Genomic DNA, 11964 nt, shown 5'->3' on the forward strand with positions numbered 1-11964 from the left:
GGGCGATCTTCGTTCAGGTGACTACGTAACCCTGATCTTATTACGGATTAACGGCATCCCTGGTTTTCGTCTTGGCCCGTCTAGAATGGTTTACGGAGGCGAAATTTACACCGGGAAATTTTTCGCCATTCAAACCGGTGTGATCGGAAGCGCGAACAAAGGATCTTCTTTAATTTACCGTGTATTTTATTTTAATTATTTTAATAGAAACGCTTTCGCGTGATCGTTATCCAGCCGCGTCGAGGTTCTAGAGAATCGATCGACGATACGTCCATTAATTTCATTTTTCAACGGTATTCTTCAGCCGCTCTGCTTCTTTGTTTATCGAGTGTAAATGTGAGAATAAAATTTTGCAGATTTCTTTCACACGGGCCACGCATGTTCGTAAGCCAATTGTAGCGAATATATTCGATAAACCTTTCTTCTTGACAAGGTTTTTTATATAGCAACTCGAGCAAAAATATTCTCGCGCATCCTTATAACGGCATTAAAAGAAACGAAAGCACAGATCATATTATTATTACGTAGTTACGTCTGTTTCCTTTAGATGGCAGGATAAAAACAAGAGTCAACATAAATTAGGTTATGGTAAATTTGTATTTCTACCAAACACAGTTCGGTTACCAAAACGATAACAGCTCGATGCTTGTCGTCGCAGTCAATTTCGACACACGTGCCTAGTTCATGAATACTTGAGATAAAAAGATCTTAGTTTCCATCATGTATGAACCTGTGATTTTAAGAACGTTGAATATCGAACGAAAGAGGAAAGGGTTACGGCGTAAAATGGTTGTGTATAATTTTGTGGAACGAAAGAGGAAAAAAGTGACGGTGCAAAATGGTTGGGTACAATTTTGGCAGCGAGCCTCATCGTCACGCTGCATTGGAAGAAAGTCTGAATGAAGGTGCAACAAGAGGGCGACATAGCGCGGCGTTTAAACGCCTCGTGAAACGATATCGCATGAAGGAGATATCGCAACGGATCATTCGAAGATTACAAGAAATCAAAGCCCGATTACATCAAAGCCCGTTATTGAGTAAGCATCGCTGCTGCAAGGATGTGGTGGATCAAATTGCGCCGCTTTGTGTCGGTCACAGAAAGATTTCGAGGACCCTGTGAGTCACGTGGGACGCACTGGTCGACTCTCGGATCATCGAATTGACGATTCGGATCTGGCGAGGTTACGGGAGAACGTCCTTGATATCGGCCTAAATTCCTGTGGACGCATTCAGGCATTTTCTCCGTAACGTAATTCCAGAGGCAAGTAGAGGCAAGTAGAGGAGACGGGCAAAACTGAAGACGAGCGAAAGTGTGCTCGGTATGGTGGCCCTCACGGTGAAAGTCAAACTAATTACGAGACGAGCACGGGCACGTAAGCTGCCCGGAGAGTTAGCGTTGCAAAACAATCCTCTTCGCTACGAATATTAACCCGGAACACCTGCCGCTTTCCACTGCCCGCACCAAATTCCTCCTCATTCTCAAGCCTGCTCTTCGTTCGTGATACTCTTCACTGACTCAATCTTTATCTTCGCCCGGCTCGCCGCTCTCTTTCCCTCGTCTGTTAAATTATTCGGTTCTTTCGCCTTGACCATACCCGGACCAAATGGAACTTATCGAATTTGCAGGTAAAACCTTGCGTCGTAGATTTCAGTTTCTTTAAGACTATGAATTCGTGTATACAGTAGCTCTCTCTTATCTGGTCTCGCCTTGGCAAGAAAATACATTCCGTGTTACGTAGTTCATTAGTAGTTCACAGTCAATATATGGGATGACTGTAATCTTTATATTCAGTTTTGAAATATATACCCACGTTTCAGGCAGCCTAACAGTTATGGCCAAATTGACTAAAAGTTGAACTATAAGAGTTAATAGATAAATTTAACCGATTTTGGTTATGATTAACCGTTATAAAAATCGAAATCTTTTTAGTTGCCGATAACCACAATAGATAAGAGAATTTTACTTTAATTATCGATAACCATTTTCGAGGAGAAAAATTTCTTTTGATTACCGATAAGCATAATAGGTAAGAGAATTTTATCTTGGTTGTCGATAACCGCTACATATGAGAGAATTTTTTTTTTTGTTATTGATAATCATTATCCGTGGCAGAATTTCTTTTTTAATCATGAATAACCATTATTTGTAACGAAATGTGTTTTGGTACCTGACATGTGCATTCAAAAATATAGAGCGTGAACTATACTATGAACTATAGAGAACTATAGAATGTGACAGAAATTGTAAAATAATTTGGAGTCTATGAAATTATATATGTTTTCTTGTAGGACCATGCATAAAAAGTTGGAGAAGAAGAATTGCCTATCTTATTAAATATTAGGAATATATGGGAAGTAAGAAATATATCCCATTTTGTACAAGAGATTATAAAAGTAAGAAAATTAATGCTAGTTAAATCATAATAAAAATCAAGTTACTATATTGCAGTGGTATGTGCATATATTGGGTATATATATGAATATGTGTTGATGTATGTGTGATATATAATATATGTATTATATATCAGCAACCTTCTTTGTAATAGGCTGTGAATCTGAAATACAAGTAAATATACTTTAGTATACTCTAAAAAGTATACTTTACTATATGTACCAATTATTTCTCATATTGTCCATTGTTTATTTAAACAATTTTGTGGCTTATATATATTTTTTATATATTAAATGTATCAAGAAATTAATTTAAATTAAAGGAGAAAGAGAGGGTAAAAATTGTTCATTCTTTTGTACATGTAAATATTTAGTAAACTAACAAAATGTTATATTTACACGAATTTTTTAAATTACTGAATCATGTAAGTATCTGACATAGTCCATTTAGGTATTTAGGTATTTGACTAGAAGTCTAGTACTACAGAAATTGGTTAAAACCAACGAGAGGTTTTAGATGGGATATTTAATACTCTGTACATTGATCTATATATTTTAATTTACAATCAGTGTCATTAGACTGCGGATGCATTTTTGGAAAATTTGCATGTGCAAAAATGTACAGAATGCAAATACGTAATATGCAGAAATATACGAGATATTTAAAGATACTTATCATCATAGTTAATGGACAACACAAATCTCTATTTAGGTTCTGTCTTTTTAGTTGTGTTCATAAAAATATGAACTTGCGCAAGAGTCTGCAGTCTAGTTATCATATATTGGAAATAACAAGCGTTAAACTAAATATTAAGCCAACTAGAGGTTACGCCAAGATTTGCCGAAGTAATTTCATAGGAATAATGAAATTATTATAGATTTGCTGGAATGTTCGATTTCGTATGGCGATATTATTGATTATATGTTAATAAACTTATTTTCAAAATTTATTTTATTCGAAAAAATTTACGTACTACAAAATCACGTGTAATACAAAACGTCGTAACGTATTCAAGTAATTTAAGATTACGAAAATACGTTAAATCGATTATTAGAAATTAGATGATTTTCATCATATTAATTTGTTCATTGAAGGGGGGCAAATGTAACGTCTACACTCTTTACGTATATACACATACACAAATATTAAAACTTCGAACTGATTTGATAATCGTCTCGTCTTTTGCAATTTCTATTATTTTTAAAATTTTAATCTTCAATTATTATCGTTGGATCGTACGTGATCCGTAAGAGTTTAGGTCAAATTATCCAATTTTAAGATATTTTCTTTCTTCAGGGTCGTGAGTGGCTTAACACCACTTTTAAAACTAGTGAATCATGTAATTTAACAAATTTCATTTATTTAAACTTCACGCTTCATGCTTTGACCCACTTTTCTTTATAAATAAGAGCAGGAAAGACAACATACTGTTGTTTAATTCGAATACCATTTGTATTTCATTACCGGTGGCCTCGCTGTTTGGGCAGACTACGAAATGGACTTGCGGCACTTTCAAAATAAATGATTGATTATGCAATTTTATTTATTAACGAAATTTCAATCGATAGAAACAAACGAATATTTTCCGATTTAAATTACAAATTATTTATAAACGAAAAGTTCGCATTAAAGAATAAATTTCTCGTTTAATCAATTCTTTCAAAAAATTGACTTGCGCCACTTTCAAAATAAACGGTCCATATACCGGGTGGTCCATCTAACTTCATCATCTGGAACATCTCGTTTGTTGTCGATAATATTAAAAAATGCTTCAGATAAAAGTTGAATAGTTTCGAGGGGGGCATAATTTGACATGATTAGTTTCTCTGTAGGTGAATACTTAGAGGACATATGAAAGTCACCGATTCTTTTTTTATATTATTATTGCGCTTGCGTTACGGTTTTCTATTTGCAAAGGAGTGAAAATAGATTAGCGCATCGATGCAAATGCACGTATAAATAGAAACATCGAAGAAGGCAATGCGCTAGTTACGGTAGAGGGGAAAGCGTTAGTATGCTGATTATGCCAAGTATTTTAACGCCATTCACAGCACGTCAAAGAATAATGATTACTTCATGTTTGGTTATTTAACTGTTTAACACGTATCTGCGATTTGTTCGTTTAATATCCCATTTGTTATCCTCGTAAAATGCTCAAATATTTCTTATGTAACGAAGATATAACATATTTAACTAAGATGTAATAAAATTCTGTAATGGAATAATATTAAATAGAATTATATTAAACAAATTATTGAAAATTTTACTAATTTTCTTTCAAAACATACGAAAAGAATTTCTATGTAGTTTACTCAAACAATGCTCAAATATCGTTATAAGTACAAATAAATGGGATAATTTTCGGTTAGGTTAGGTTCGGTTAGGTTGAATATTTTTTTGTCTTTATTGGTTTCCTTGTAGAATTGTAAAGTCTCGTTTTTATACACGTATCACATGCGATACTCGCTGCAATATAAAAAAATTAGTAAAATAAATAAATAAATATATACTTCACATATATAATCTATATAATCTCATATATATGAATGAATATGTACATACATAACCATATATACGAACATACGTATAATAATACGTAATAATTTATACATTCAGCTATAATTCAAACATACATCCATAGCCTAAATACATACATGATATTAGCTACCCTAATTAATCAAACCTAACCTCTATCTTATCTCTATTTTATTACCTTAACCTTACCCTAATCGATATTTCAATTCTACGCAACATGCAATTAATATATCACTAATCAACCATGCTACTTGGATAATGAATATTTTGATCACCCGTTGCTTTACAAGTTTCTAGTAATAATTTTCAATATCCAAAGATTCGGTTTTCAACGTAATATGTGGAGTTACTCGTATAACTGATCAAACAACCTCTAAAACGGAATAACTTTCTTAACATCGTAACAAACGACTCGACCTTTTTTTTAAAGAAATAGGATGACTAGTTTACTGGATGACGCGTAAGAAACTTTTGAAAAAATTGCAAACGATAAAGATCGCTTTCTGTAGCTTTTTTATCCGGGTCTGTAATGAAAATTTGAACAAGACATTTTGGAGATTTATGTCACTTATACAGGGTGTTCTTGGTGTGTTCAGGGTGTTCAAACTTGGCAATAAGAAAATTTTTCAAAAATCTGCTTCTTCAATAAAACGACAAGGTCACCTTGGTTTTTACAAATAGCACTATATATTTTTTACTTGATAGAGTTGTAGCTGACTTCAAAACGAATTCAACGATCTATAACAGTACGATAGTTGCCCGATTTTGATCTCGAAACTTCAATTTAATAACCAGAAGTAAATGAAGCGTTCAGCATATATACAACTGACGTGAGTATGCAGAAACGTATTGTTTGATTTTTCATTACAGGCTCAGGTAACAAAATTGTAAAACGAGACCGTTACTATTTTTTTCAGGATTCCGATGAGTGGCAATTTTTTCGAAAATTTTTCTGCACAACATTTTGTAAACTAATCCCTTTCACTTCTAAGGAAAGTATTCCTTAAAAAAATACGATAATTTCTAGTATTTATACCTAAGACGTAGATTACTTTACAAAAACATTGCCAATATTTCTGTTTTGTTTTTGAAGACGTGCTTGAGAATGTTGAATCGTTGTACCGCATACTACATAAGAGGAAAGAATAATAGAAAATTTATTTAGTTGGGAGTTTCTATCGTAGTTGGTTAATTGTTGATTTGGAAAGGGTTGATGTTACTTAACCCAATGCTTCCTCGTTGGCAAATGGCAGAAGAATTCGATTACTTCATTCTCCATTAAACTGGTTACCTAATATTATTGGTCCACAAATTGATAGGGATAAAGAATGTTCACAAGGAAGCCTTTGCTTTTGTGTTATATAACTTCGTAAGTGTAGCTTCGGTTTCCTTGAACGACGAAAATAATCTGTTTGAAAACGATACGGATAATCTTCACGACGATACCGAACGCTCTATACGGATGTTGTGAAAGAATCATAGATTATTACCAGATTTAGAATGAAACCAGAAGCTTCATTGTTGATGTTCATGCAATGTATCCGTGCAAGGATCCTGCCCAATAGAAAGAAGCATTAGCAATGTCGCTAAGAAAAATTGTAAAACAGCAATACATGTAAATAGCAGCCAAGGCTTAATGTTAATAGATATTTGAAAGATGAAGCAAGCGTCAAAAGTGGCATACTTCTCTGCAAATTAATGGAAGAAATGGGAATGATCTGATTGAATCGCATGGAATGTTCGTTTGATGTTTAGGAACACTACATATTTCTAAATGTTCATTAGTTTTCGCAGAAGATTATTTAACAAGTAAAGGGGAGTCTCCATTGCACTGAGTCATCCCCACTATGGAGAGGAATTCCCTCTGGCGCCTCGAGAAGCTCGATGACCCGCCGCGATCGAGTAATGTGACATGACAGATATTGCTGAAACAATGTAACTAAGTATCAATTTAAAAGCGACAGTTATCTTATTTTTGATTTTTTAAATATTAAACTTTTACCAACATACTTGTGAGATCTTTTAGATTAAAATGAGTTGGTAAATATACTCCATATTATATGGTGTTTGGTGTCGTTTCAATCAGAAGGATGTAAGAAACGTGTCGGTAAAAGTTTTATTGACAACAAAGCAAAAACAAGGAAGTTTGATTTTTGAGTTAAAGGTTTTACCTTAACGCGGGTATTTAATATTTGTCGATCGTTTCGTTACTCGCATTGTTATTTTCTACCTTCTGTTTCTGACTTTTTCGACGTTCACACGTCTCACTTTCGAAAAATACAATCGTTTCTACATGTTCGTTATTGCAATATTTGGCACCAGATTTTTGTGTAATTATCGAATGTTTCTTGTATTGTAACTTTCTTGTATGTAAACGCAACGATCATTGCTTAATACTTACTTAATAATAATATTACTTAATAATAATAATAAAATAATTCAATTAAGATACACTCACGATAGGACCATTTTAGCATTTTGATGATATCTTTAGATATACAGTAAAACAATTACGTTTTACAATTACATTTTCCTTACTGAGCATTTGTTACCAACTACAGAGGTAGTGGCGAGCAATATTACTCAATCCGAGATCGGTAATCGATAAAGCAACAATGCAACAATAAAACTTATGTTATTGGCCCTCTTTTTATGAAACTTTCATCAACAGGTCCGTGATATTTTTTTAATTAAAATTACACGAAACACGACACCATTGTAAGCGATTTTTAATTATATTTGCCATAAAAAATTGATACATATATTAAATTTCCGTAAAAATTTTGTTTTTCCTCTAAAATGCAAGTTTTGCTACCAATATTGTAACATAATTTCCTATATATTTTAAAATAATTTTTTTTAGTAGTAGTAGTAGTAGTAGTAGTAGCAGTAGTATCCTAATTATTATTTTATTTATTAAATTTTCTAAATTTATTTTCTAAATTTTCTCTAAAAGATTTTGTATCGTCGTTTCGTCTTTTATATCGTTCTGTTTACTATTCTTTCGCTAGATACCAAACGAGAAGTTTCGTCTAATATTAATATAATGTGAAATGTTTATCTCAATATAGTTCTCCTAATTTTAACAAGATCAAGATTCATAGAATTAATAAATTTGTGTCAGTAATGAAAATAAGATGGATAAAGAGCGTGGCTAGTTGCACCACTCAATTACGTTGTTACACAAATTAGTCGTTACGTCTTCATGTTCTTACATACTGCCCATAGTCGATTGGAATTTCTGTTTTCGTCATTCTTGTAAACGAACATGTATGCAAAATAGATACCAGAGATGGATACATTCTGTCAGAAATATTATTCACTGTTTACCATCTACTGAATTTACTATTATAAAATTGATATTTTGGTTTCAGTATGACAAAAACATTATTGGGACAAAAGCAAATTCAATGTTAAATCCAAAACACTATCGTGTAAGGAAAGTATATTAAGGTTATTGTGTCATTCCACTGACCCATTATCGTTTTAAAGAGAATATTCTCTTTTCTTCTTTAGAAAAGATATAGTAAACAATTAATTTCTCTTCCTTTGACAACTTACAATTAATTTAATTATTCGCGATTTTGTTATTCTTGTACGTGTTTATTGAATAGAAAAGTAGATACGAACTTTCTCGTAGTACAATTAGATAGGTTCATGTAGAATAGAAATTAATAGGTTCTTGTCTATGTTATTGTGCATTATAGGTTCTTGTATGTGCTGGGTTTGCAATCTTCAGCATTTGGCCGCATGGTGCAGCACTAGTTCGTGAACAATCAGAACCATAAGCGTGAGCAACCCATATTTTTCTCTACTATTACCAGAGTGTACATTTTCCCCCTGACAATAGCAATAGTAATAACTATAACAATAATAATAACAAAAAGTATACTCATCTAGATGTTTACCTCTTTGGCTTCAACCAGACCTGCCAACAGTTCGTAGCGAAAGCCAGATAAGCTCTTGGAGCGCTTTGGGAACCATTCATAAAGAAAGAAATATATAACTGGGAAGCAAAAATGAAAATCTTTGATGTGACAATAGCCGCCACATTTACACATATATCTGGTATATAAAGATTTATCTTTGGATACACAACTAACATAGAAATAATCTGTGCTCCTGAAAAGATTACTGGGTTGCTACAAACAGTATTCCATACCCCACTTGCTGAGACTTTTTTTTTTTATTTACTATTTATTTTACTATCAATTCTCGCATTGACAATTATAAGTAATTTTCTCTGGCGTGGCGCAGTGATATGGTTAATTATTTATAATAAGTTAATACTTATTATAGATAAGTATAATTTATATACGAGGACATTACCTTGGGGTATGCCAGCTTCTATCGGGAATGTTGTGGTAGTGGCATCTAAGTATTTAACCATGAATTGTTTTTTGGTTAGGTTGGACTTTAGGATGGAGTAGTAGGTGTGTGGTAGGATTTTTTTAAGTTTGTATAGAAGCCCTTCATGCTATACTTTGTCGAATGCCTGTTAAATGTCAAGGAATACCGCTGAGCAATATTTTTTCTTTTCTAGGCTTTGGTTGATATTGTGTGTTATGCGATGGATTTGCTCTATTGTGGAATATTGCTTCCGAAAACCGAATTGATGATCTGGCAGTGTTTTGAAATCCTCTAGGAGTGGAAGAAGTCGACTCGTTAACACCTTCTCAAATAGTTTTGACAACGTAGGTAGAAGACTAATTGGGCGATAGGAGCTTGCTGAGATTTGAAACAGGGAGAACAAATGTGGGAATCATATAGAAGGCGTTGCGATAGAGAATTAAATTACTGAAAATGGAGGGCACAAGGTTTCGAGGAGAAGTTGCGACAGATTAGACCAACTGGACGATGTAGAAAAACGAGAAAACTGGTAAGAAACTGGTATATACAAATTAAAAATATACTTGGTAAAACCGGCCAGCAAGAGTTATGCAACAACTCATCGGCGAAGAAAATAAGAAAGGGCCTACCAAGCATCCTGGAGAAGGTAAGAGAGAGAAGCTTATTTTAAAGAACAATCGTGGAATTTTAAACGTCAGCTATGATACGAAGGACAAAAGAAACAAGGACCTGAAGACATACGAACATGAAGACTATATCTATTTACAACTGCCAACACACATGATAAGGAACATAGCGCAGCTTAGACTAGCTCAACAGTTCAATTTTTACTATTTTGCAAAGATGTCTTCAGATTATTGTAATGTAAATAAATGCAATGGAAAATAAGTGAGAAACTCATCTTTTTTAATAAGTTAATGTTAAGGATGTTTAGAATATAAGAATAGGAAACAAAACAAACCTCTGTACCTACCGAGCCAGAGTGGCAGTAGGTAACTACTATTATTATTGTTTATCTATTTGGTCTAATACTTAAGGTCACATTATTTATTATTATAAGGTAAGAATAAGAAAATATTCTAGTTTTTGTCACAATATGTACAATGGATTATAAATATTTCTCGCAAATTGTTTTATATCTTCCTTAACTAATAATATGAGGTTATGGATCATGTAATTAAATCTGTTCCTGTTGTTCAACGATCTAAAACGTTTTGCTCTTCTCTCCAGGAATTTTCCAAGTGAATAATCGCTAAGCTAAGGTGTTCAGAAAATATAATAACAGCCTGTTAGTATACATGTCTGTGTTATGCCTTTGTCATTAACTATTTCCTTCTATTGGTATTTGTACAGTTTTTTTTCATGCATTTAGCGAAAGAGAAAGGAGCTTCGAATTCATTTCAGCAAAATGTAGTTTAAAAACTTGTGATCAAAAACTCTGGTCAATGATATAATTGAAACTGAATGCGGAGGAGAAATCCACTATATGTAGAAATATAGTGCTAATTCTAAGCGAAATAAATAGGCCCATTTTACGTTTAATGACTGCAATCATTAATCTTGTTGATTGGTACAAATCGTATAGACTTTGAAAGTGTTCTCTTTGATTCGATAATACGAACACATAGTACATAACCTTCATGACATAGCAAAAAATATTTCAAGTGCCTAATTACAAATATTGACTATTATGTAACGTAGAATTAAAAAAAGATATCTTTTAGCTTTCTAAAAATAGAAATTTAAGTCTTTAATAGATGAAGCAATATTTTTTAATTGGAAAATACGAGACGAGCAAAAACCTCATCCTAGAAAAATGTTTGTTTATTTCAAAATCGGTCATGAAAATAAAATAAACAATGTGTAAAATGTGGTACTTGGAACGAATGAAAAATTGATTATCCAATTAAGTGTAGCTAAAAGCATTGCACATATGTAAGCGAATGTGAGGTTAAGTGGGCGATGGAGTGATATAAGTTTTCGAAAAATTTTTAAAACGTCATATTTTCTGAATACGATCTTTTAAATAGTTAATTTTGAAAGAATAGTAGATGGATTTTAAAAAAAATTTAAATAAAAAATATTTTCTGAGTATAAAAGTCAATTTTAATGACCTTTAAACTACGAAGAAAGATAGATAATTTATCTGTTATTTGAGACATTTTAAATACTTTTATGAAACCTCCTAACGTTTTTATTTTACTTTGCATACAAGCATTTTTTGTTTTCTTCTCATTTAAAGATTTGTATATTTGTTGGAAAAGAATGACTCTGAAAAATGATTAGTTTAAAAGATATTTATCTTTGATTTTATAAAATTTATCGTATAAAAGACAAGGAAAGATAACGCAGTGCTTTTATTTGTATAATATTTCTCTCTTTTCCATATAATTCAATTTGATGAAATTGACATTGAAATATCTTTTAAGCTAAGCATTCTCAGATACAAGTATCTTAATCATATACTACTTTTCGTAATAATATTTTTCCTGTAGACAATTAAAAAATGTATTGTATGGTGTATGAAGATGTATAGTTAATAAAGGCAAAGATCACCTTAAGATTCACCTAGACAAATCTGGTGGTTACCATAAGACGTCTTCCTTCAAACAGAGCAAGTTTCATTTAAAATACTTCTTCGGAAAATATATAGTTAAAAAGATATTTGTGCGTATCGATCAAGATGA

General features: G+C 32.4%; 1 long non-coding RNA gene across 1 annotated transcript; it reads left to right on the forward strand.

Moving 5' to 3' along the window:
• The first annotated feature begins 9 nt into the window (after window positions 1–9).
• LOC126926371 (uncharacterized) lies at window positions 10–2597 on the forward strand. Its single transcript, XR_007714518.1, has 2 exons — window positions 10–1626; window positions 2290–2597. It is a non-coding gene; the product is annotated as an uncharacterized LOC126926371 (long non-coding RNA).
• Window positions 2598–11964: the final 9367 nt, after the last annotated feature.

The sequence above is a fragment of the Bombus affinis genome, chromosome 17 (genome assembly GCF_024516045.1).
Source record: "Bombus affinis isolate iyBomAffi1 chromosome 17, iyBomAffi1.2, whole genome shotgun sequence".
NCBI lineage: Eukaryota > Metazoa > Arthropoda > Insecta > Hymenoptera > Apidae > Bombus > Bombus affinis.